Genomic DNA, 20,696 nt, shown 5'->3' with positions numbered 1-20,696 from the left:
GACCATTGACATTTCTCAAATGATGAGATTACGTTTGTTTTCTTCTGTTACAGGCAGTGGCATTTTCTTTTCCTTCCATTGGTGTTTCTCATAAAACCTTTTAAAGATTGGAGGTTGACAATCAGAATAGTGTTTTGTTGCACAGAGCCATGACAGCAATCCTAATATGGATCAGTTGTCAAGTGGGACAAGTCACCTCTTGTGTTTCTGTGCTTTTACATTTGTTTGCTCATGGCTACCCCGAGGCAGGCAGATTTGATGGAGCAGGCCTACTGGGCTGCACCCCTTTAATGTAAGGATGAGCAATCTCTTTTTGTTAGGATCTTGCTTATCATCTATTAATGTTGATTCAGAAGAATCACAGGGTTTAAAGTAATCCAGTCATATGATTCAAGTAGATGGAGTTGGAAATTTTGTCCCTTTCTATTTTTTTTTTTTTTTTTTTTTGGTGGTGGGATTTATGAATCCATTTAGACTTTTCTGAGGTTTTTCACCTCTTATCGGTTGTACAGTATGATGGGGTGGGCATGCTTAGTGACCTAAGCGATATAGAGGTTACTCAACTTTGCTTTAATGATGCCAGCAGCTAGAACCAAGTTCAGGAAGAGATGGAGTTCAGCAATCCACCTGTTCAGCAGTGGACATGGAAATGGGGCTAGGGGTATTTTATTATTTAATCAAGATGGAATAATTTCAGCTCTGGAGACGAAGTTCAGCTCTTCCTTTAAAAACTGCAATTCTTAGCACTGGCAAGCATACGTTGTAAGAGTTGGTAAAAAAAATGAAATAAGGTGTCAACACCTCTTTTCAGTGGGGGTGACAAATATGGAGCCTATCTGGGTACATGGTGGGGAAGGAAAGAATTATTTCTACATTGTGCTGCAGTATGATAGTAAGTATAGCAAATACTTGTGTCAACAGATTTCATCCGATTTCAGTCTGTATAAGTCTGTATAAGTGCTTTTGGTTTGAACTGTTCTAAAGCCAAGCTTAGCTGAAATTCAGTTACACTGTACTGAAATCTTTGTTTCTGAAGACTCAGAGGTATATTTGGTACACAGTAGTGTAACATGGCTATAGTTGCCACTCATTAATCAAGCTTCTTTGCCAAATGCTGTGAGAAGGTAAATTACCAAGTATGCAATATCTCATTTATGCACAATGCTCCTTCCCTCAATATAGGACCACAGGTAAACAAGTTTAACATTGAGACTACAAATGTATCAGAATTCAGCTAGAGTGTATTAGTGTGTCTTGATTAAGCCTATTCCACAAAAACAATCTTCTGCAAAATCAATTTAAAAATTGGTACCTTGGTCGCTATTTCTGTTATTTCAAAATGTCATTGCCTTGGTCCAAACGGATCCTATTCTGTAGCATCCTCCCTCTCTCTGGGCAAAGGGAAAGATGGTGGGGTGGGGAAAACAACAGACTGACAAATGCTGATTTCCTGTTGAAGGTCAGGGTGAAACAGTCAATGGCACCCCTGCTGCTTCACCAGACTAGTAAGGAAAATGCAAAGCTGTCAGGCCAGCATTTCCCTTTCAGGACCTGAAGCTTGAGCTTTTCCAGCTGAAAAGAACTTCAAAGTAGGTTCTTTTGCGCTGTGGCTGAGCCAAATGTACATCATCTCTGCAGGCCTAAAGAAGACAATAGTATGGGATTACTATACACAAATGTGGAATCAATCCAAGAATGATGAGAACACCCCTTGTGTAAGTCACAAAATGATGAACAGTAGCCAAAGATGGGGAGGGCTTTAAAATCAAAGAAATGTAAAGAGAATTATGAGAATGGTTGTGATAAACTGCCTCTGAAATAAGAGTAAACTGAAGATTTGAACTGGAGAATAACTCTCTGATGAGGGAATGTGATGAGCCTTACATCTGCCTTAGAAAGAATGGTATTTGAATTCTTTATCTTTGGAAGCCTGGACCCAGTATTTTACCAAGCTAATGGAAGACAGAGCTATCAGACTTCCAGACTATCAGAAGCAGATGAGATACACAAGCCTTTTGGCAACATCAAAGCCAGTCTGAATTTTCAAAAATGGAATTATTCAGAAGCCACTTTTAAATAATCTGAAGGACTGATAGTTGCACCACCAGCTTTCTTCTTATACATTGTGCAGCATTCAGTTGTGCAAATAGGGACAGCAAATATTTCCCAGCAGTTTAGCAGGAGAAAAGAATGGCCAGAAAAACTCTTGGAGAAAAATCATCTGAAGAGCTGCAGCTGATCCATTGTGGATGACTGAAAAAAAAAAACTTCCTGCGAAGTAAACAGACTTTAGGAGGAATACAAGGTAGGCAGGTTCCAGGGAGTGAGCTCACTGAATGAATGAACAGGGATTAAATAGATATTTTTCCAAAGAAATCTCCTTCGAAGTCAAGCACTGTACTGCAATAACCTGAGAGCCTCAGAAGGAACAAGAAATAAAAGCTGGTTGTTAGTGATGCTTTAGTAACCAAAAACGCAAAAAAACAAAAACAAAAAAAAACAAGTAGTCTACACTCATGATCTGCAATGTGTATAGCATGCTATTCTTGCCCCCAACCGATTGGCATATGGTTTCATGAAATGTAAGCTTGTAGCAGGCCAGAGGAATGGAGAGTCAAAGGTTTGGAGCAATGGTCAGCCATAATTCAGCCAATAAGACAGTAGGTTAAAAAGTTTCCAAATCAGTTTCAATGCTTAGTGACTTAATGGAACAATCCATCAAGTTTTCTTGACAACCGAATAAAAGTGATGTGCCATTATCTTCCAATATATTTTTTTCAACTTTCCAAACTAGACCTATTACAGGTAGTTCTCGACTTGCAATCCAATTGGGATCAGAATTTCAGTTACTAAGCAAGGTGGTTGTTAAGTGAATTGCCCCCAATTGTACAACCTTTTTTGCCACCATGGTTAAGTGAATCTGTGCAATCATGAAGCGAATCACACTTGCTCAGTGAATTCTAATTCCCCCATTGACTTTGCTTGTCAGAAGCGACTTGGGAATGTTGCAAATGGCAACCACATGAGCCCAGGATGCTGCAATTGTCATAAATACATGCCAGATACCAAGCACCTGAATGTTGATAACGTAAACGTGGGGATGCTGCAAACCAGTTCAGTGCCATTGTACTTTGAAAGGTAGCTAAACAAATAGTTATGAGTCGAGGACTACCTGTATTTGAATTATTGGATATGCAAATTGTGTTGGTAAGAACCATTTACTTCTGGAGTTATGAGAGTTATTTAAATGATGGGCTGCTGGCATGAGTTGTTCCTCATAAGACCTGGTAAAAATGTGTTGGCCAAAGCATGCTGAGCTGAATAGAAGGGCTTTTAATTGAATCCAGTGAGAGATTGAAATGAAAACCCTGAAGTGGGAATCTCAAAAGACTTGCCTTCTATAGGAAGAGTTGGGAGCCTAAAACTTGTGAAAAAAGTATTACTGCTGGTGTTTTGTCAAGGAATTGCAGATAATTCTTTTCAAAAGCACAAATTTCAGGTTTCTTAAATAATGGGGAATGTTAATTCCACCAAAACCTACTGGGAAAGAAGTAAATTCTTAACTTGTGTCACTTACAAATTCTCCTTCAGAAGATGGAAGAAGTCTTAAAAGCGTTTACTCTGACTTGATACCAACTAATAAAGATAGTTGAGGAAGTAGAAATATTGGAAAGTGGGTATGGGATAATGATAATGTAACCATGGAATCCTTGGTTTTCAGTCAGTTAAATATATTCAAATTCATATCTTGGATTTCAGGCCATCTGGTTTTAATAAATTTAGTAAAAATTAGAATTCCATAGCAGGGAGAGCAAATGGAAAAGGAACTCTAATTTACTCTGAATTTCTACAAAAGGAAACACTAAAAGAAAATTACAAATTACAAAGAAATAGGACAGTAGAAGAAACCAGTGCTGCTACACAAAACTTGCGGAGATTTGAAACAAGCGAAAGGAAATGTATAGAAGATGGAAAACTGAACATGTCACCAAGAAAGAAGAACTGTAGAGATGGGATCAAGAAAGCTGAAGCTCGGTGTGAGTTTAGCTCAGTGAGGAATATTTCAAACATCACAAAGGTCATCCTTAGATGTCTTCAAAATAGAGAAAAAAGAATCCACATGCTGGTTGCTAAATGAAATTAACAAATACAGAGACGCTCATCTATTTTGGCTCAGGCTTCTCCAACAAGAGGTAGTTGTGAGGAGCAAGACAAAGAGGCAGGTGAAGCACGAGGTTAAATAAAATAATTTTAACAACAACAGCTCAGTATATCTGTTTATTTCAAACAAGTTTAAATTTCAGGCACAGATGAATTATTGAGTTATTGGGAAGTCTTGCTGATGTCTGATGAACCCTCCATAGATGGCGTTTGAGAAATCCTGGAGATCTGTTGAAACGTTAATGACTAAAGAAAGTAGTTATCAAAATTTGTAGATAGCACACAAAATATTGGGATAAAGCAGAAATGGCATTCAAAATGGGATGTGCAGGACTTTTGAGTCCTAAAGGCTTCAGGGAGGGAGTGGCCATGCTTGTTGTACCTGTTGGTGTCTGCTTAAAGAAGCCACGCCTTTTTGTGGACTTGTATTCTTAACTATGAACCCCATGAAAACTTTTTCCTAAATAAAAAAAAATAAGAAAACAATGACTGTCTCAGATGTGTTTTAGGTCTCCCACTCAGGTATTTTTAAAGGATGACCGTCGGTTTCAATTGTGGATCTTATTCATACAATGTCAGCCTTTCCACTCATAAGCCAATGTTTCCCTGCCAGTCCTTTCCAATTAAACTGACTGTGCTGAAATGATGGGAGTTGTAGCTCACTAGTCCTCATGTTTCCTTGTTACATTACGCCCAATCGGGTGGGTTCTAAATTTTTTTACTACCAGTTCTGTGGGCATGGCTTGATGGTCATATAACAATTCTTTAGGATTTAGCAACTGCTTACAGAGCTGTACCGGTCTACTCATTTGTTTTTGGAGGCACTGGTCTACCCATTTATTTTTGCAGGCACCAGTCTACTCATTTGTTTTTGGAGGCACTGGTCTATCCTTTTATTTTTGCAGGCACTGGTCTACTCATTTGTTTTCTTTTAATACTGATCAGCTGTAGGGCGGCCCTTTGAAGCCCAGCGGCAAGAGTTTAAACAGTTTTTTCCCCTCTAGCCGATCAGCTGAGACTCAGGAGGCAGCAATAGATTGGGGGTGGGGCCAAATAAAAGGTAAGAATAATGCAGAGGGGGCGGGGGGGTAGAACCAGTTCAGTGATGTCATATCGTCACCGCTACCGCTCGGCAGAACTAGAACTGGGCAGAACCGGGAGGAACCCACCACTGCACCCAATCCTACAGCAGCAGTACAGAACAGAGAATAAAATAGAACAGAACAGAAAATGGAACAAAACAGAATAGAATAGAATACTTTATTGTCACTTTGAATGTACAGTAATTGGCATACATTAAAATGAAGTTACATTGCATACACCTCTCAAAGGGTCGCCACCTTTAATATAAACATAAACATGACAAGATGAATAAATACAAAATTATGCATGTACCCACATCAGTGGTGGGTTGAGGCGAACCGGTAGCAGCAGCTGCAGGTGGCTCCGCCCATCCGGACATCATCAAATATGCTCTGTGCATGTGCAGAAATGGCACGTGTGTAAGCGAGAATGCATGCACGAGCGAACCAGTAGGAAAGGTAAGTGAAACCCATCACTGACCCACATATATAAGACACAGAAACAACACAGTCTAGTTCAGATGTATACATGTACATAGCAAGAGAAATCTTGCAAGTTTACCAGACAGATGGCATAGGGAACAAAGCTGTTACAGAATCTGGAAGTCCTGCTAGAAATACTTCAAAACTTCCTTCTAGAGGGGAGCAACAGAAACAGACCGTGGAGTGCAGGAGCGGGTTCTACTTACCTTTATTACCGGTTCTCAGTGGGGCTGCTTCACTCGCGCGTGTGCTCTTCTGCACATGCGCAGAAGCATTTTGGTGATGTCGGGGTCGGTGGGCGGGGCTTCCCACCAGTTTTACTACTGGTTCTATAGAACCGGTGCGAACCAGGGGCAACCCACCATAGGTGAAGTGGGTGTGGGGTCTCTAACAATGCTTTGAGCTCTAAGCAAATAGCACTTATAAGCAGTATCCTGAATGACAGGAAGCGAGCTTCCTATAATTTGTCCTTACCACACTCTGAATGGACTTTCTATCTAAGGCACTGCTGCCACCAAACACATTGCACATTGCACAGTGATGCAGTTTGTTAAAACACACTCAATCGTGCCTCTGTAAAAAGTGGCCAGGATAGAAGGAGAAAGAGGTGATGATCTCATCCAATGCAGGAAATTCAGATGCTGATTTGCATGCTTCACTAAGGATGACGTGTGGAGAGATCAGTTCTGTTTGTTACTTATCTGCACCCACAGATACTTAATACTGTTGACCACCTCTACAGCTGCATCCTTGATACTGAGTGGAGTATGACCATGCCGACTCTTCCTAAAATCTACAATGATCTCCTTTGTTTTATTAACATTTAGAACCAGGTTACTTTTATTGCACCAGTCCACCAGAGCCATCACCTCTCCCCTATATGCATCTTCATTGTCATCCCGGATAAGACCCACCACTGCCGTGTCATCCGCATACTTTACAATATGATTTGTAGCAGATTTGGCACAGCAGTCGTGGGTCATCAAGGTGAACAGTATCGGACTCAAGACAGAGCCCTGTAGGGAACCTGCACTCAAGGAAATGGAGTTGGTGACTTTTCTTCCAACTCACACAAACTGAGGCCTATCAATAAGGAAATCCAGTATCCAGTTACATAAAGGATATTAAAACCTAATAGGTCCAGTTTGTTCACCAAATGTTGAGGAATGATTGTGCTGAATGCCAAACAAAAATCAATAAACAGCCTTCGCACATGAGTATTCTTCCCCTCCAGATGTGCCAAGCTAAGATGAAGCACATAGGGAAGTGCTTCATCTATAAAGTGGATCTTCCGACAGGCAAACTGTAATGAGTCAAATGTAGGGGGAAGGCATGAAACCATATAGTCCTTTACCAATTTCTCAAAACAGTTCATCATAATGGAAGTGAGGGCAACAGGATGGTAATCATTAGGACATGTTATGATAGTCTTTTGGGGCACTGGTACAGTGATGGCAGTCTTAAAACATGATGGAACCATGGCCTGATGCAACGAGAGGTTGAAGATGTTTGTGAGAACAGTGGCCAGCTGGTCAGCACACTCCTTAAGTACTTGCCCAGGGATATTATCAGCACCAGCAGCTTTCCGAGTATTGACTTTCAGCAGGATCTTCCGAACAGGAGTTGTATCAGACCTGAGTGCCTGCCCATCGGAGAGTGAAACAGCCTTCCTTGCTGGAACATTGTTTGTGGCCTCAAACCAACAACAACAACAACAAATAACTATTTAGCTTGTTTAGAGAATCCATGTCCCCCTTACATGTCAGGGAAGCTGCCTTATAGTCAGGAATGACCTGAATACCTTGCCATATGCGTCTCGGGTCCATAGGATCTTGAAAAATGTTTCTGACTACAGGCCTGCTTTGCTGTTTTTATAGCACGTCTCAAATCAGCTCTTGCTATTCTAAGTGCTCCACATCACCTGATTTGAAATTTCTCACCTTCAGAATCGCACGGACCTCCTGTGACATCCAAGGTTTCTCATTTGCTCATATGTTGCTTACGTTAACATGTTGCTTAAGTTAACACGTGACACACACATGTATCTAAGGCCTTGTCTAGTTTTGCCTTAAAAGATTGGTCTGAATATGCAGAGTCAGAAATAACTAATGAATTTATTGTTGCTACTTTTGGCCACAAGAGGCCAGCAAAAACCCTTAGAAGTTGCTGACAATATGAGGAAGATATATTTCTAACACTTGAGCAGAGGGAGTCTCTAAGGGACAAATCTTGCAAGGCAGTATTCTTCCTTGTTAACCTGCAAATCCCAACCGCACAGGTAAGAAGGAAGAAGATGCTGCTATTTAGGTTGGAAGATAGACATGTAGCAGAATAGCCAAGGGGTAGGGTCAAAAAAGTCAAAATGACAACCACTACGCTGTGATGGAAATTATGCCTGGTTTACCTGTGTGTCACAAATGCAAAGCTTATGTGACATCATCGTGTGAACAGGCATCACACTATTGTGGCTGCCATCTCAACTTTTTTTACCACACCTTGTGGACCCATCTGGGATGCAGCCCCTTTCCCCAATGAATTCAGTTATCAGTTATCCAGACTTCCTCCCAGGTATTCTTAGCAGGGTGTCCAGTTCCTTCTAGACAGCTTTCTATGCAGCTGTCCATTTAATATCGCTGTTGAATTAAAGCTTGCCTATGTTTGTCACAAGCTTAGGCAAAGCATGGACTTTGATTTGCAAAGAGCCAGTTCGGTCTACTAAAACACCAGACTAGAAGGCAAGAGACTGTCAGTTCAAGTCCCACTTTAACCATGAAAGCCAACTGTCTGACTTTGGGACAGTTGCTCCTTCAGTCCAACCCACCTCATGGGGTTGTTGTGGAGAAAGGAGGAGGAGGAAGAAGGTGGGTTGGATGCATCCAATGCCTCGACTTATTTCTAAAAAATCTACCAAGTCTTCTATTGTTTAGTCCATGCCAGCTGTAGAAATACTTGACCTTGAGGAAATAGAGTATAGTAAAAACATTCCTAAAGAACAAAAAGCAGCCTGCTTGTTGTCCTCCAGGGTTGTGATGACTATGCCCCAAATCTCATCTATTGTCCTTGCCATTTTCTAAAAACAACAGGTGGATGGCTTTTACCTCACAAACAAGTTTACCCAATGTGAATAACAACTACTGACTCTCTCTTGGGAGGGTGGGAGCAGAAATACACAGTATTGTCTTCTATCCCAAATGCACCCCAACCAGACTACAGGTAATCCTCAACTTATAACCATTCATTTAGTGACCATTCAAAGTTACAACAGCACTGTAAAAAGTGACTTATGACTGTTTTTCACCCATAGTCAAGTGGTTAAAATTTAGATTTTTGTCAACTGGGTCATATTTATGATGGCAGTGATGTCCCTGGATCATGCTTACTGGCAAAGACTTAAAACCACAAAACCAGTGAATTAAATCAGTGAAGACCTGGACGGAGGAGGCAAAGTTAAAGCTACAGGCCTGCCTTGACTGCACTGATTGGAATGTTTTTGAAAGTACCTCTGCAGACTTAGATGAACTCAAAGATACTGTAACATCATATGTCAGCTTCTGTGAAGACCTATGTGTACCCGCCAGGAACTTGCTAATATACAGTAACAACAACCTTGGTTCACAGCTAAACTTAAGCAGATACGTCGTTCCAAAGAGGAAGCCTACAGAAAAAGTGATAAAATGCTGTACATTCAGAGCCAGAAATGTATTAACAAGGGAGATCAGAGCAGCAAAAAGAAGCTTCTCTGAAAAGCTAAGAAATCAGTTCTCAACAAATGAACCAGCAAACATGTGGAAACTCTTAAAAATATCACCGGCTATGGCAAACCTCCTTTCCAGGCTGAAGGAAATCAACAACTGGCAGATGACCTGAACGTGTTTTACTGCATTTTTGAAAGGAAACTACAGCCACCTATCTCCACAACTCCCATCTCAAACACACCAACAACAGCCAAGCCTCTTACAACTGACCCCATTCCATTGGGTTCACAACCCCTAGTGACCACAGAAAAGGAAGTGCAAGACCTATTTCACAGACAAAAGCCAGGAAAAGCTCCAGGCCCAGACAAGATAACTCCTTCTTGCTTAAAAGTCTGTGCTGACCAATTGGCCCCCATCTTCACCCGTATCTTCAATAAATCACTAGAGATGTGCTATGTTCCTTCTTGCTTCAAACACTCTACTATCATCCTAGTGCTGAAGAAGCCCACCATCAAGGAACTGAATGACTACAGACCAGTTGCTCTAACATCTGTAGTCATGAAAACCTTTGAAAAGCTAGTGCTGTCCCACTTGAAAACCATCACGGATCCGCTGTTAGACCCCTTGCAATTTGCATACCGAGCAAATAGATCAACAGATGATGCTATTAATATGGCTCTGCACTACATTCTACAACATCTTGAATCTTCAAAGACCTACGCAAGGGTCCTCTTTGTAGACTTTAGTTCAGCATTCAATACCATCATTCCGGACACACTTCTAACTAAGCTAAACCAGCTACAGGTACCTGAACACACTTGCAAGTGGATCATAAGCTTCCTAACAAACAGGAAGCAGCAGGTGAAGCTAAGCAGAATCGCATCAGATACCTGTACAATTAGCACAGGGGCCCCCCAAGGCTGTGTGCTCCCCCCACTTCTCTCTGTATACCAATGACTGCATCTCTAACGATCCATCTGTTAACCTACTGAAATTCGCAGATGACACAACAGTGATCGGTCTCATTCAAGACAATGATGAATCCGCATACAGATGGGAAGTTGAACAACTAGCCTCGTAGTGTGACTGGAACAATCTGGAACTGAATACACTCAAAACTGTAGAAATGGTGGTAGACTTTAGGAGAAACCCTTCCATACTTCCACCTCTCACAATACTAGACAACACAGTATCAACAGTAGAGATCTTCAAATTTCTAGGTTCTACCATATCGCAAGATCTACAATGTACAGCTAACATCAAAAACATCATCAAAAAAGCACAACAAAGAAGGTGCTTTCTGCGCCAACTCAGAAAGCTCAAACTGCCCAAAGAGCTGCTGATACAGTTCTACAGAGGAATTATTGAGTCTGTCATCTGCACCTCTATAACTGTCTGGTTTGGCTCTGCAACCCAACAAGACAGACACAGACTTCAGAGGATAATTAGAACTGCAGAAAAAACAATTGCTACCAATCTGCCTTCCATTGAGGACCTGTATACTGCACGAGTCAAAAAGAGAGCTGTGAAAATATTTACAGACCCCTTGCATCCTGGACATAAACTATTTCAACTCCTACCCTCAAAACGACACTATAGAGCACTGCACACCAGAACAACTAGACACAAGAACAGTTTTTCCCCCCGAATGCCACCATCACTCTGCTAAACAAATAATTCCCTCAACATTGTCAAACTATTTACTAAGTCTGCACTACTATTAATCTTCTCATTGTTCCCAACACCCATCTCCTTCCACTTATGACTGTATGACTGTAATTTTGTTGTTTGTATCCTTATGATTTATATTGATATTGTTTCCGGATTGCTTATTTGTACCCTATGACTATCATTAAGTGTTGTATCTTATGATTCTTGATGAACGCATCTTTTCTTTTATGTACATTGAGAGCCTATGCACCAAGACAAATTCCTTGTGTGTCCAATCACACTTGCCAATAAAAAATTCTAATTCTATTCTATGAGCAGAAGGTTTTGTGACCTTCTGACAAGCAAAGCCAAATTCACTTAATAACCACCTTACTAATTTAACAACCAGTGATCTGCTTAGGAACTGTGCCAAGAAAAGTTGTAAAAGGGGACAAAACTCACTTAACTGTTTTGCTTAAACAACAGAAATTTGGGCCCAATTTTGGTTTTAAGTGGAAGATTACCACTGGCATATTCAGCATGCCCAACAGAGCCAGCACATTGGTAAGGCTGATGGTGGGCAGCCCTTGGTGGAGATGCAGCTGCTGCTCTGGAGCTGAGAGGGGCACTGCCACTGTGGTGGTGCTCGGGGAGGGCAGGTGGATGTCCCGGCCCCAGGACTGCTGCACATGTCTCAGGGCAGCGCAGTGGCGGTGTTTCCACCAAGAGCTGCCTGCCCACCCACTGGCCGGGCTGGGTTGGACACCGATCTTGGAAGGCAAGTGGGCATGGGGGACTGCCAGGAAGGCAGCTGCTAGCTCTCTTCTCTGCAGCCTGTCATGCTTGCCTGCCTTCCACGTGGCCTTCCACTTGCCTGCCTTCGCAAGCTGGCCATGAGGATGCCGGGAAGGTCGCGTGGAAGGCAGGGAAGCATGGCAGGACTGCAGGCGCAGACTGGTTTGGGGGCATGGTAGCCAGCGATTGCTACCGGTTCAGAGAACCAGCCCCAATATCCGCTACTGGTTTGTCCGAACCGGTCTGAACTGGTAGCATTTCACCCCTGAAATGTGGCAAGAAAGGTTGTAAAATGGGGCAAAATTCATTTAACAACTGTCTCACTTAGCAACAGAAATTTTGAACTCCATTGTGGTGGGGAGTCAAGGACTACCTCTACTGGTGTTTCTTGGCTGAATATTGTGGTATGTTAAGGCACAACTCAATCCAGTTTCTAGTAGGAAAGGAAAGAGTGCCAGCTTGGCTGAAAGTTAACAATTTCTCATAGAGGCTTGTTGGAGAATATTATAAACCAGTGGAAGGCCTGGAAACAACCTAAATTGAACAGTATCTAGTCAGTCTTTAGTAATCCAAAAAAAACCCCAAACAACATCTGATCTAGTTAGTGTTTGTCTGGGAAACTGCCAGGAAATCTAGGACTGTCTCTCTTAGCAACAGAAAGTTGGGGATCAGTTGTTGTCATAAATCAAGGTATCCTGGAAGGATGTTATGACAAAGGCCTTCCATATTGGTTTCTAAAAAAGCAATTGACCCGTGTCCTTGTATTCATTGGGAGAGAGACTTGAGTTAATACTGGCTCTGGATTAAAGGCTAGTTGCATTCTTATCCACAAAGAACCCCAAGAATTTCAACCAGTGGTCTCATAGCTAGCTAAGCATTCACACAGGAGCCTGGCTCAGATATGATTGACAGACACCTTGAAGCATATAACAAAACGGGATGGGCATTTTCTCTAGAAGCAACTATTCTTTCTTTAAACATCCTTTGCAATACTCAAGGAAAAACACGAAGCAAATGCCTATCTCTAGACAAAGATAAAAACTCAGACTAAACTATATGAAGTTTTGGAAGCTTGTTTGGCAGACGCACCTGGTCTCATGGGGACCAGATATGGGGATTCAGAGTGCCCTTGAGAGCCTCAGATAACTGCAGACCGAAGCTTGTGCAGATAAGCTCTGCTGATGTACTGTGGTTACTTGCCAGGCCTGTGATCTGTGATTCTGGCTATTTTTTTTCTTCTTTTGCCTTCCCTTTCTCCCCCTCTTCTGTCCTTGAGAAGCGCTTGGGACTGTGAACTTCACCGAAGCCCACATCCCTGATAGAGGAGCAGTTTGCGTAACATTTTCTTAACATGCCATTTTTGCTTTTAAAATCCTTTCCCATCCCCCCACCCCAGCACCACCACCACTGAGGCTGAAATAGAGATTTTATAAAGTTGGGGGATGGGGGATAGCTGATGCTTCCCTACTCTAAACTCAAACCCCTGGCCTATGTTAGGATGTCTATTCCCTGGATATCCAGCCAGTACAGGGATGCCAGGAAAAGGGGAAATACCTTTATCATTAGGCCAGGTCTCTCTTTTTGCTTAAATTCTGGAAGCTGTAATTACCACTGACCCCAAAAGCAGTAAACTGGGGAAGGTGAGGTTACAGAGTAATGTATACAATGCATGAAAGGAAGATTTCTCAAGTATTTAGGCATCTTGCACAACAAAACTGCTATTATTATTCACCATGGGTGGTTCCTCATTAGCAAAATCCTCATAAATTATCACTGTACTTGTGTATCTCTGCAGTGAAATCTTCCTAAACTTGTATCAGATTCCTTCCTTCCTTCCTTCCTTCCTTCCTTCCTTCCTTCCTTCCTTCCTTCCTTCCTTCCTTCCTTCCTTCCTTCCTATAGGACTGCAGCACAGCATCCATAGTTACAGGCCCCCTTTTCAAAGACGAGTATTTTTGATGCACTTGTCTCCTCTTTGCATTGACCTTTGTATTCATTTTATCTTTGTAGGAGGGATGAAATTTACTTACCTTTGCTACTGGATCGCAAATGTGAGTGCGTGCACCTCCTCCACACTTGCGCAGAGAGGGTCAAAAATGGGATGTGATGACGTCTGGGTGGAGCCTCCTTCCGCCGGTGCTACCGGTTCACCGAGCCGGACAGAACCGGCTCAATTTCACCACTGCTTTGTAGCCACAATAATTTCTAGCAATCTATTCCAGTTATTCTAATCCTTACAGTAATTGTGTTCGAATACTTTGAGAAAAGCTAAAAAGAAAGGGATTTGTCTGAGCAGGTGCTTCCCCTTGAGATATCCCTTCTGCCCAGTATTTGAAAGCAATCAATAGTGCTAGTTTGAAGTCCACTGATTTTTGTCAATTTCCAGAGGAAGGGTTGACTTTTTTCTTTCATTTTAAGGAAAATAAATAATTAAAGACAGAGAGGTCAAACTCTTCTTGCATTGAGTACCAGCTTTGGTTCTGTTTTGGGGAATGGGTGCCACTAGAGTTTTTTATTGTGGGGTGTGGGGCGGGGGCAAGGTGAGGAAATATTTCTGATCTTAATGAATCTTTTTTGGCTTTGACATCTCACTGTAAAAAAACCTGAGACTTTTGTTTCTGCAAGTCTTCCTTCTTTTATGTTAGTGAAGCCTCTCTCTTCAACAGTCACCCCATGCAGGAATATTGAGTGTACATATTCATGGAGGAAAGATGCAAACTCCCTTCAGCAGTCTGTATTGCCAAAAATCCAGGAAGCCCAAGGACATCCCCTCTAGGAACAAACAAACAAACAAAAACATCTGGATGAAGACTGAAGGACAAGTAGGGAATGAGGAGGCCGCAGCAGAGTGACTAGAAGAGGATGTTAGAACATTATTTGCACTGCTCTGATGTAAAATGCTCAAATCAACCTAGAAAACCTGCATTTTACACGGCAGTTCCATAATTACAGCTTCTAATGAAGTTCTACCTGCAAGCTATATATATATTTTTATGCATGTCAAAAAAAAAAGGGGGGGGTTAATATGAGAAAGAAGGGAAGGATGAATAGTGCCAGATGACTCTGTTTGTTTTTCTTTTTACTTTCCTCCCCTGAGAGTCACCTCTGAGTTTGGGGTCCCATTCCATCTGCAACAGGAAGCGCCATGGTTGACCCCTGGCCATCAGCCTCTACTACCACCCCTGCAGAGGTAATCCCCTCCCCCAAATAGCAGCGAGCAATATTGAAAACACAAACAGAGGAGCAAAGGACAGGAATTGTTCCTTTTTGCAAACACTGTGGCGTCCTTTATTTTACAACCTGCGATCTACAGCCATCCACATGCCACCTGTCGCTCCTCTTTACACTCTCATGATTCAAAATAGAAAATAAACAACAAGACCGGGTTGCCTAATAAAGAGATAAACCATGATGTTATGTGTAAAATGAATAACTTTGGATTGGCTAAGAAGTCAGTAAGGTCAAAAGAGGTTAGTAGAATATTGGATCAAAAAATATTCTGGAAAAAAATAATGGAAAACTATATACATATTTTTATTTGTATCCCATCTTTATTGTTTTTAAAGGCAGAGAACGTATCCCTCACACCATGGATGTGTATCATTTCATGTAAGCAAGAAGTCACCAGGACCTGATTCAACCTTTCTGGCCATGACTTCCACCTGCTCTTGGAGGGGTAGTTTGGGGCAGTGCCACCCCATCCAAGATCACAGGTGGCAATTCTCCATGGACCAAGGGACCCATGGTCTATTAAGCTAGACAATAGTTTATGTTAATCAAAATGTGGAGATCTGATTTGAAATAGTTGTTGGGGAGTAAAAGAAGGCATTACTCTCTTGTCCATATTTGTGAAGGTAGTGATTGCATCTGCTTGGTCACCCTAGAACATAAAATACTGAACAAGAGTATTTTTGGCCTGATCCTGCTGTCTTGTGTTATATTCTTGGTGTTGGCAGGTTTGAGATTTCTTTGAGCATGTCTATCCTTCAGAAGTTGGTACTATGATTGGATGCAATTCCTCATTAGTCAAGGCTTCCCACTTAAACAACAACGAAAATTTTCCCAAATTGGATCTGTTTAAGGCATTGTTAAGTTGGTCTTGATTAAGCTTGTCATAGCATAGTGCCTGTTTCGGTGGATCTAGCACAATTGGCCTTCAATTAAGCAATGCTATCTATCTCTTTCTCAGTTCCTGTCATCTGGAAAGAGGTTAACCCCTTGAGATCTGAACACCCTTCCTCAGCGCTAGTCCTGCTGGTGTTTCAAAGGGACCTAAAGGCCTGGCTCTTTGCCTTAGCTGGTGATGAGTGAAGCCTCCTTTTAACCTAGTTTGGTTTTTGTTTCCACCTGTTTGATATCCTGCCATCTCTCCCTTTTTTTGTTTCCTGTTTTAATTGTCTTGTCTTCATGTTTTAAATTATTTGTAAACTGTCTAGAGTTTCTAGGAGTTGGACAACATATACATTTTAACAATAGGAAGAAGAAAGACAAAAAAGTCTGGATAGTGGATGTGGCAGTGCCTGGAGACAGCAGGATAGAAGAGAAAGAACTGGAGAAGATAACAAAATACAAACACCTACAAATAGAAATAGAATGACTATGGCAAAGGCAAGCAAGGGTACTACCAATAGTAATAGGCACCTTGGGTGCAATCCCAAAACAACTGGAGCACCACTTGAACACCATCGACATTGACAAATTTGCCATCTGTCAATTGCAGAAGGCAGCTTTACTTGGAACAGCTTCCATCCTGCAACAATATCTGTAACACCGTCAAACATCCAGATTTGCCTATCCTTGGTAAGGACTGGATAGGTAAACAAAATCTGCCAAACCCAGTCTGAACATCTGGTTGACTGTGCAAATAATAATAATAATAATAATAATAATAATAATAATAATAATAATAATACCGGGACTTACAAATTGAAGTTGAGCGACTGTGGAAAAAGAAATCGTGTGTTGTCCCGATTGTAATTGGAGCCCTCGGAGCAATACCCAAAGGGCTACCCCGCTATTTAGAAATTCTAAATTTGCCGGACTTGAACATTTTGACTCTACAAAAAACCACCTTACTCAGAACAGCTTACATCCTCCGACGATACCTTAACAGTTCCTAGGTCCTTGGTTAGGACTCGAGCTGCTGAGCTATTAACCAGCCTCAAAGGCTGTGAATCTCACTAAAGATTAACCAATAAATAATAATAATAATAATAATAATAATAATAATAATAATAATAATAATAATAATAATAAATATTTGGTTGATACCAGTGGTGAAATCCAAATTTTTTTACTACCGGTTCTATGGGTATGGCTTGGTGGGTGTGGCAGGGGAAGGATATTGCAAAATCTCCATTTCCACCCCACTCTAGGGGAAGGATATTGCAAAATCTCCATTCCCACCTCACTCTGGTGCCAGCTGGTTCTCCGAACTGCTCAAAATTTCTGCTACCGGTTCTCCAGAACCTGTCAGAACCTGCTGGATTTCACCCCAGTTGATACCTAGGATGCTGGCAGCAACCCGTATCAACCATCAGTGCCAGTCAATGATATTTGTGATACATTTTTAAATGTTCGGTTGACTGAGTTTCATGTTTAATGAATAAAGGAGTTAATAATAATAATAATAATAATAATAATAATAATAATAATAATAATTCCACCTTATTCAGAACTGTCTATATATTCAGATATTACCTAAACAGCTCTTAGGTCCTTAGTTAGGATTTGAACTGTTAAGTTTTTACCAGTCCCAGACTGAATCAAACTGAAGATTAAATCAATAATAATAATAATAATAATAATAATAATAATAATAATAATAATAATAATATGCTTTTATGTCCATTGTGAATGTTTGAAAGGCTACATAGAATCAGGCATGAGTTTACTGGACCATAACTAATAGCAGCTTTCTTTACTCTTTTCTGTTGAAGAGGGAAGGCTTGAAGCAAATAGGGTAAGGTTAAAAATAAGCCCACAATCATCTTTTTTTTCTCAGTTGTTCGAGGTTCAAAAGACATTTTCTGGACAGCCTTGAGAGGGTGAGATTCTGGAGCCTGCATCAGTTGTGGTTTGAAAGGATGCCTGCTTGGCAGTGTAATTCCTTTCTCCATCCATAAATAGATTAGGTACTAAATTTTCTCCAGCACAGAAAGATAGGATTTCGAAATTGTAACCCCAGTAGGTGAATTACTTTTAATACATGAAGACTAAAGTTATTAACCATCTTTTTACTGAATGCTATACAAGAGTTAATTCAATAGAGAGAAAACTGCCTTTAATCTAAAAAACAATTGGCCAGGGAAATAATGTCCCAAGGGAAGAGAAAAGGAACATTTGCCGCTGGAAATATTAAAAATAGTCTTGGATAAATATATATTTTTGGCTGACAATTTTTGTTCATTGCATGATGAGCAAAATTTATGTAGAAAATAAAACAGTGCAGAACATTATATATATGTATATGTATATGCGTGTGTGTGTGCGTGTATATTATTTCCCTTTATTTCTTTATCAGCAAACATAAATTTGGTATTAAATGGTTTGCCGTGAATGCGACTGCTTGAGGGCTCCTGGATTGGTTATTCGGGTTTTCTCCTGCATAAAATTGGAAGTACCTTGGCGACGTTTCGACGAAGTCTCATTCGTCATCTTCAGGCTGGTGTCTTCGGCCTTGTGCTTCTAGGAGCAATGTGTGATCGTGGTTGTTTCTTCTTTTCAACTGCCAGAAGAAACAACCACGATCACACATTGCTCCTAGAAGCACAAGGTCGAAGACACCAGCCTGAAGATGACGAATGAGACTTCGTCAAAACGTCGCCAAGGTACTTCCAATTTTACGTGGGAGAAAACCCGAATAACCAAAGACCTACATACAAATACCCGCGAAAACCTCAGAAAACACACACACACACACACACACACACACACACGTGTGTGTGTGTGTGTGTATATATATTCTTGTCTTTTCGTAGGCCTTTATGTGTATTTTTCTCTCAGCCGGGTTTTTTCCTATGTAAATCAAGATCTTTATACAGCCATAGCTCAGTGAAATCCCATTCACTAGTTTCTAGGCTTTTTCAGATATCAAACCAGCATTTTGCTGTCTTTTGGGAGACTAAAGGGAGACTAAGATAGATCTATTTTGGACTAATTAGTCCTCATCAGGTAGCCACACTAAGTCTCCCAATAGACAGCAAAATGCTGGTTTGATGTCTGAAAAAGCCTAGAAACTAGAAGGGTCCTAGGCAATCACCTTGTCCAACCCCTGCCCAAGGCAGAAAGCCACCACTAAAGCATTCTTGCCATATGACAATCCAAAGTTTGTTTAAATGTTTCCAGTGAAAGAGTGACCACCACATCTCAAAGGTAATCCATTCCAGCTCTTAGTATTAAAAATGTTTTTTTTCAATGTCATACCCAAAATTGTCATTTAAACCCATTGATTTTTTTTTTTTAAATCCTGTTTTCTGGAACAGTTTTGAACCATTCTGCCATGTCTTCTAGAATGATAGCCCTTGCGGTAGGTCATGGTAGCCATTAAGTCTCCCAGGCTAAACATTTCCTCTGCCTCCAAGTGTTGCTCATGAAGTTTTCCTTCTATCCCTTATTATTTGGGCTGCTGATATTTGGGTAACCTCCAGTTTGTCAGTTTTCCTAAAATGCGTCCAGAATAGGAGAGAGTATTCTTGATGTGGTACAACCAACACATAACAGAGAAGAAAGATAGGAGAATTGTGATTCTTCTTGAGCTTGACACTATACTTCTTTTGATGTAATTTAGAATTTCATCTGTAGTTTTTTCAGCTATGTCAAAATTTTGGCTCACATTCAACTTGTGAGTCACCGAGACACCCAGATCCTTTTCACACATGTTGCTCAATGTGTTTCTTACTTTTTTCTTGTGCCTTTCATTTTTCCTACTCAAATGTAGAATATTGCATTTGTCCTAACTGAAATTCATCTTGTGGGTTTCTACCTATTGTTCCAGTATGTCAACGTTCTACTAAAGCTTCAAGCTATCCTCCATGGTGTGTTTATTATCGCTCATCTTTTTGTCATCTGCAGATGTAAGAATTGTATTTTGTAGCCCATTATCCAAACTTATAAAATGAAAAACATTGACTTTAGAATGGAGCCCTGCAGTACGTCATGTGAAGTTTCCTTCCAATTTGACATTTTTGTATGAATGGCACACAAATGCTCAAACAGTTCTCTATCCATATAATGGTAATTTAATCAAGCCTACATTTTGCCTTTTTTTCTTCTCTAGGATATTGTACAAGATTTTGTTGAATGCTTAACAAGATACATTGTAACCACCAGATTTCCATAAACCTATCATTGACTAAAAAAGAAGATATAATCCAGAATGAAAAAGTAAAAAATAACAAACTTTATGGTGACAGTTTTAAAGCCACTTAAATTTTGTTGACCTCACGAATTTAGTTCACACTGGATCAGCATCTTGGAAAAAAATGGCAGACCACTTCTGGTTACCACTGCATGAATTTGGTAATGAAGTTATCAAAATTTGACCTGAAGATGTTGTGGTCTCAAAAGTATTACTTCTCACACAGACATCTGGAAAATACTGCCTTAGTTGTAGAGTAGGTGTAAACATCTTATGTAGATGATTCAAATTGCACTTCTTTTTAAAAGCAGTTGAAAATATTCCCTCTGAGACTTGTGGGAGAAAAAAAATGGATCATGTGGAAAGGAAGTACAAGGAGCTGGGAACAGAAACTGTTGTGGCTTCTCCATATAGGCTGAAAAAAATCCCATTTCCTGCATATTTGTTATGAGAGCAGAAGCAAATCTGCAA

Source organism: Pantherophis guttatus, chromosome 4 (genome assembly GCF_059756535.1).
Source record: "Pantherophis guttatus breed Tessera chromosome 4, ASM5975653v1, whole genome shotgun sequence".
In the NCBI taxonomy this organism is placed as follows: Eukaryota; Metazoa; Chordata; class Lepidosauria; order Squamata; family Colubridae; genus Pantherophis; species Pantherophis guttatus.
Note: the sequence above shows the minus strand (reverse complement) of the source record.